The sequence below is a fragment of the Desmodus rotundus genome, chromosome 7, assembly GCF_022682495.2.
Source record: "Desmodus rotundus isolate HL8 chromosome 7, HLdesRot8A.1, whole genome shotgun sequence".
In the NCBI taxonomy this organism is placed as follows: domain Eukaryota; kingdom Metazoa; phylum Chordata; class Mammalia; order Chiroptera; family Phyllostomidae; genus Desmodus; species Desmodus rotundus.
Window position 1 is genome coordinate 35537312 of NC_071393.1, and position 6930 is coordinate 35544241.

General features: G+C 50.7%; 1 pseudogene; it reads right to left on the minus strand.

Moving 5' to 3' along the window:
• Positions 1-904: 904 nt before the first annotated feature.
• On the minus strand, positions 905-1195 carry LOC112301686 (large ribosomal subunit protein eL38 pseudogene; annotated as a pseudogene).
• Between the last annotated feature and the right edge of the window lie 5735 nt (positions 1196-6930).

The window sequence follows — 6930 nt, forward strand, 5'->3', positions numbered from 1 at the left end:
CAGGAGGTGGGCGTGGGGGTGGTGGTGAGCACAGGCTTTGCTGGCACTGACCAACCGTTCTGAAGGCCAAGAAGAGGTCAGCATGCCTGCTCACTCATCCAGCCTTACCCATCAGAGAATGTAGAGCCCCATCGAGAAGGGCTTGCTGAAGGTGAGCCCTAACTCCCTGCCACTTTTGAGAGGGTGAAATGGCAGGCACAGAGAGAAAGGGAGGAAAATTATGATACACATATGTACATGTCTATAAGAAAGGCGTATACGATTTCATTGCTTCCTGCAGCAGTCCAGTGCGGTGGGTACTGGAGTTTCCATGAGCGGATGAGGAAACTGAGCATTTCCCCAGGGCCCCAGCGCTGGTAAGCAGTGGCCATGAGACACAATCACATAGTCATCAGACACAGTTTTCCCACCACACGCAGGCGTTTCATTGACTTGGAGGCTGAAAGCGTAGGGAGGCACATCCAGAGCGACCTTCTGGGGTTTGGAGGGCGCAGGACCCACCAAGATCTGATTGCTTTATTGTTGCTGGGGCCTAACTAATGGGCCTCTGGGGCTTGGTTTTGATCCAGAAAATCTATACATAAGCCTCCCGTCTGGGAAATGAAATGAGAAAATGTCAAATATGTGAGTTTCCTGGAGTCTCTTCTAAACTGAGTCTCATCAGGTGGACGGTGCTCCCGGGCTGACTGGAACTTAGGTAAGGCCCACTGGCCCTTCTGTGGTGCGGCAGCCTCATGAGCGGGGGGCCAGTGTCCCGGTCCCCCCAACCCTGCCCGGAAATGGGTGGGATTGTCCTCATAATATGCTGTGGTGATGGCACCAAGTGACTCCGCCATCTTCTTCTTCTACTTTTTTTTCCTTTTTTTGAATTTTTAACATTTTTATACAGAGCAGTGGGTCTCGTTTATTGCAGCTCCTTCACTGACAAACCAGGGGGAAGGGGCTGCTTCAGTTTCCCTGCCTTCTCTTTGTCCGCGATGACCAAGGTGTAAAGGTATCGGCTGCACCGGAATTTAAACTTCGCACTGTCCTTATTTTTACTGATCTTGATAGATTTGGCTTCCTTTCACCTGGCTGTGAGCAGGAAGTCTTTGACCTCCTCAATTTTGCCAGGCGTGTCTATGAGGCGTGCAGACCGCGTGGCTGGCACTGCAAAGTGCTCACAAACAAACAGGACAGAAAAGAAAGCTGCCATTTTCTTTATTCCTACAAGGGGATCAGGAGACATTTGATTTCAAGCAGCAGAAACACTGCCCCCCCCCCAAAAAAAGACAGAAAATAAAAGAAAAAGAAATCCCAACACAATCGGCAGAAACTAGAGAGAGGACTCATGGGCTTATTATGCACCTGGAACGTCTCAAAGGAGGCCCAGTTTAGGACTGGTCTAGTCAAGCATCTTTCCAGTGGCACCACGGGCTGGGTTACTTTGTACCTTTCTGAAAACGGGCTCCCCTTTGTAATTTCTAGATGGCGCCCTGAAATCTCGGGGGCTGCCGGCTTCATCAGTGTTGATTAAAAATATCTTCATAAATTCTTCAATACTTCCTTTAAAAAGTGGAGCCTAATGCCCTTCTCCTTGGGTGTGGGCGGGACTTAGTGCCGAGCTTCTAACAGACAGAAAAAAGGAGAAGTGTTGGGCCACTAGAGAGAATGCAGCTTCCTGCCTGCTCACTTTGCAGATCATCTGCCCTGGGGGAAGCCAGCTGCCCTGAGGGGTGGAAAACGGAGGCCTCCAGCCAGTAGCCAGAGAGACCTGAGTCCCCAAACAACAGCAGCTGAACGTTCTTGCCCTAGGGCTGGTTTAACCCAGGGAGGGTGGAAGCTGATCCTCAGCCCCAGCCAAACCGCGAGCTGCAGCAGCCCTTCCAGGGCAAGCCTGCGCTGGAGCCACTCCACAAGGCTGTTCCTGGATTCCTGGCCCCCACAAATGACAGGGTAACATTTGTCTTTTTAAGCCACTAAGTTTTGGGGCTAATTTGTTAAGCAGCAACAGATAACTAACCTATTCGGCCTCATTCAGAGAGAACAATGTGCTTCTAGAAGCTCTTTCAGAAAAGCGAGGAGGTCCTCTCCCCGAAGCCTTCAGGAAACCCTCCCTCACGTTACATTGGCACAGCCTAGTCACAGCCTGTCCTTCAGCCAGTGGGTGGAGCGAGGCCGGAGCCTCCCACCTGGGCCACTCTTGGTGGTCAGTGCCCCAGACGCACGGGCTGAGGGGAGGCGTGGGGGCCACACGGATGTTGAGGTGCTGCCAAGAAGAGGGCCACAGGTCTTCCATGCCCCACAAATCCGGGCTCCTTCTCTGTAGGGATGGAGGCCACTTAAAACAGAGAAATTGGCCTTAACTCAGGAATTACAAATTTCACCTTGGTTCTGAGATTCTACGAGGAAAAACAAGTTGGCCATTTCCCTCTGTGGAAGCTCATTGCCTTGGGGCTCCCCGTGAGACATGGCCTTCCCAGCTGATGTCATTCAGGCTCGAGGTCGCCAGTGAGGCAAAGCAGGCCCCTCCAATCTCTCTTTATCAGAAAACCCATGCCTGAGGGAGGGGGGGACAGTGGCCACTCTCCCAGGGGGAACAGCAACCACTCTTGATAAACGCAAGTGTTTGTTTTATTTTATTTGTTTGCTAAATACCTGCTGCTCTAAATTCGTGTTGGAAGTGGTTTCACACGATTGGAATCCTGAGTCAGTGGCTGTGAGTGACAACTTTCACTGACACGGGCGATCTGTTCGTTGGTAGACACAGCAGAAGGGGCAGGTCACCAGCTCCTGTGTGTGCAAGCGTGTACGTGTGTGTGTGTGGGGGGGGTGGCAGCTTTATTGAGTGAATATCCACCTCCTTCCCAGTTTGCCCATGTACAGTGTGCAATGCAGTGGTTCTCAGTATCTTCACAGAGTTCTACAATGATCACTACAGTTAGTTTTTGAAAATGTTCATATTCCTCACCCCAGACAGAACCTGTGCTCTCTGTAGATATCATGCCTTCAGCTCAAAGCAGCCGGCACTCTACTTTCTGTCTGTGTGTGCTTTAAATATATCCCTTCTTTGTCGGCAAGTAAGATTTTGAAACAATGGAGTCATATCGTCCAGTGTAAAACATAAGGGGCAGAGAAGGTGGTTGTCGCGAGATGTTCTACATGGCACGCATGTGCCTTCTGACATACACACTTCTATGAAGTGGGCTGTCGTTCTGTTGAGACGGATGGACCCCGTTTCCTGGGAAGGTGGTGGGCTCAGGGAGTGCTGTGCACAGGGAGTGGGCTGGGTCTGGGGGGTGGCAGGCGTTGTAGAGGCAGATCCAAGAGCCCCGTGTGTGGTCAGAGAGGAGCTGACATCCTGGCGGCGACCTGATTGGTCAAGATCTTGGAGTGAGCCCAGGGCCATCTGACTACAGACCTCAGTTCAAGGGACCCAGGGCTGCTTCTGAGTCAGCCAGACGGAATCCTGGCCCCAGAGCAGTGCCAGCTGGGAAGGGATGACGAAGATTGGTGTTCAAGGTAAAATTCCTTTGTTTCTTCAAGTTCTTCCAAGGCCTGGGGGATGAAGACCTTCTCCTCACTTCCGCGTCCTCCTCTGGCCTTCTCTCTTCTCGTCAGCCAGGTGCCTCCTCTGTGGAAGTCTGCGTGCTTGTCTGCCCGGCCTCAGGTTGGGCAGCCTGCAGGCAGGAGCCAGCCACGCCTCTCCAAAGGGCCACTCTTCCTTGGGCCCCTGTGGCTCTTTGGGAGGCTTGAGGCTTTGCTACAGTGACCCAGTGTAGGTCTCTGCTCCTTTCTTGACCTCAGTCTTCCCATCTATTTAATGGCAGACCAAAGAAATGGTACCTAGGGGCCTTCCCAGGTCTCTCAGCCTCCTGTGACCCTGTAAAGTTCAGCCATCACTTGGCGGCCTGCAGGGTGATTCATAGCACTGTTACACCCTCATTTAGTGTCTGCAGGCCCACTTCTCAGCAGCACCGTGAGGGGACCCAGAGCTCAGCCCTGGGAGAAGGTCCACTTGGGTTTGAATCTCGGTTCTCCTTGTCATCGCTTCCCATTCCTTTCTCACTTGTTCTCTGGAACCGGTCCGTCTGCTGTTGCCTTGGGGAGGCGGGACACCAGCAGGCTGCTCAGGGTCATTCTCTTTTTAATCCTCACCTGAGGATATGTTTATTGATTTTAGAGAGAGGAGAAGGGAAAGAGGGAGAGAGATACCTCAAGGTGAGAGAGAAACATTGATCAGTTGCCACCTATACACACCGTGACCAGAGATCAAACCCGCAACCTAGGTATGTGCCTTGATTGGGGATTGAACCCGCAAACTTTTGGTATATGGGATGATGCTCCAACCTACACCTGGACAGGGCGTCATTCTTTAAAATTTTTTTAAATTGTTTTTTCTTTATTGATTCTAGAGAGAGGGGAAGGGAGGGAGAAAGGGAGGGAGAGAAACATGGATCGGTTTCCTCTTGCACTTCCCTGGGGACCAAACACACATCCTAGGCATGTGCCCCGACCTGGAATCAAACCAGCGACATTTCGGTTTGCAGGATGACGCCCAACAATCTGAGCCACGCCGGTCAGGGCTAGGCCATCGTCCTTAACGTAGGCAGACCACACCCCAATCTCGCTGTCCACAAAGCAGCTCAGTGTCACATGCACGGGAATGAAAAGCGCCCACACTGTCCTGCACAGCCATGTGCCCTAACCGCAGCTCTCCTCTGAAGCTCAGGCCCATCAGCTCTCTCCTGGTTCTCTCCTGCCGTCTCCAGGTGCTTTTCCTTCGTTCTCTGGGCAGGATTCTCATCTTCCCCCACTCCCACCGTAGGGGCCACCAAGCCTCAGCCCTCAAACCCTGCTTCCTCCCTCTCTGTGGAGGCCAGAATCCTTCTAGCCTCCCCTGACTCATGGCTTTCTTTTCACCTCCCCACAAGGCCTCCCTCTGTGCCATCATCTAGACCAGTGCCTGGAGCGGAGGTGTGGAATGTTGCAGGTGTGGGAATATGGTTGTTACCTTACTTGCACTGGCCCCACCTACCCACCCAAGTGGACCTCTGAACCTCAGAGTTTAAAAAAATATACATATCTATCTATCTATCTATCTATTTATTTTTAGAGAGGGGAAGAGAAGGAGAAAGAGAGGGAGAGAAACATCAATGTGTGGTTACGTCTCGTGCGCCCCCTACTAGGGATCTGGCCTGCAACCCAGGCATGTGCCCTGACTGGGAATCGAACCAGTGACCCTTTGGTTCGCAGGCTCGTGCTTAAACCACTGAGCCACACCAGCCAGGGTGAACCTCAGAGTTTTGCATCTGAAAGAATAAGGCACAGATAACCTCACTCACCGAATGTGATGCAGCTTTTCTAAGAGCTAGTTCAGGAGCATTTAATAATGAAAGGGGAATGTTTACAACAGTTGGGGTGAAAATGCAGCAGCACAAAAGTGTGTGAACAGGTGGGCTCACCACACCTGGAGGGCTTCTGGAGCAACCTGGTGAGATTTGCTCTCCAAAGTCATTCAATCAGAAAGGCTCTGGGCCTGGGACGTCAGCCACAATGAGGCAAATGAGAGGCCCTGTACCGAAAATGTAGGAGATTCTTCTTTAGGGAAATTATCAGCCTATCTGAAAAGTCACATAGACAGGCACACTGGTGACCTGTCAGAGTCTTCCCCCACTGCCTTGTCCCAAAGCCACAGCTGGAGAAGCCCCATTTACGCGCTCTACGCTGGCCAGCCTTTTGGGTCCTGACTCTTAAATTTGGAGTCCAGACAGGACTCCTAGTGGACTGCCCCGAATCAGTAGACATTTGAGGAAACTGCTAACATAAAAGGCAGGGACCAAAACAAAAGGAAAGGGAACTCAGAGGAAATGGGGACAATACAGAGAACAAGAGAAAACTAAGCAAAACAAACAAACAAACAAAAAATCCTCCAAATCAACAATTAGAAAACAGTCCTGGGTTATATCTCCAGAGAGTTCTGAGAAGCTATCATGTCCATATTGTGTCTTTACCCAAATACAGGGCAAGTCCCTAGGAATTGAAAAACAGATCGCGGACATAAAAATTGCAACACAGGGATTGGAAACTGAAGGAAATGTCTCATTAGGGGGAAAGAAAAGACAAATGTAACATGGGAGAGAAAAGAAAAAGTAAATGAAAAATAAATCTAGGAGGTTAACATATGAATAGCAGCTCCAGAAATAGAGAAAAATAAATGGAAGGAAGAAATTATAAAATAAATTGTACAATAAAATGCCCAGAAATTCGAGGACATGAGTTTTGAGATTAAAAGGGTTTACCAGGTATCCAGCCCAAGGACTGATGTGGCAAGATGTACTGGGAAATTTGAAGAAGCCAAAAATAAAGAGGAGACCCCGGAGTGAGTGCAGGGAATAAGCACAACTGTGGGGGTTCAGGGCTCAGAAGAGCACGGACTGCTCACGAGCAGCTCCAGGAAATGGAAGACGATGGAGCTCTGATTCCACACAGTGTTTTTAAAAATGGAAAAGTATTTCCAACCTAGAATTCTATATTCAGCTAACCTCTCAGTCAAGACAGAAAAAAGACATGGCCCGAGGGGCAAGGCCTCAAAATTTGACGTTCCACACATTCTTTTTAAGACAGGTTTCGGACACAGGAGCCAGGGGACCCAGGAAGCAGGAGTGAGAAACGGGAAATTTCCAAGGCGACGGCGAAGGGAGGTCCCTGGAGGGCAGGTGCTCACGGGGTCAAGACTAGCAGCAGGCAAGTGAGTGGGAGTTCTCGGCAGCAGAGGCGAACAGGAACCTAACGGGCTTGACCGCTTTGAGGAAAGGTTTTCATTACCCTCCGGGAAGCGATACCAAGAGCAAGGGAGGTTGGGGCAGACGATTGCTGCATTTCCCTACAAACTTTGTGAAGCTGTGATGGCTGGCTTTATATGCCACTTAGCTAGGCGGCCGTCCTCCC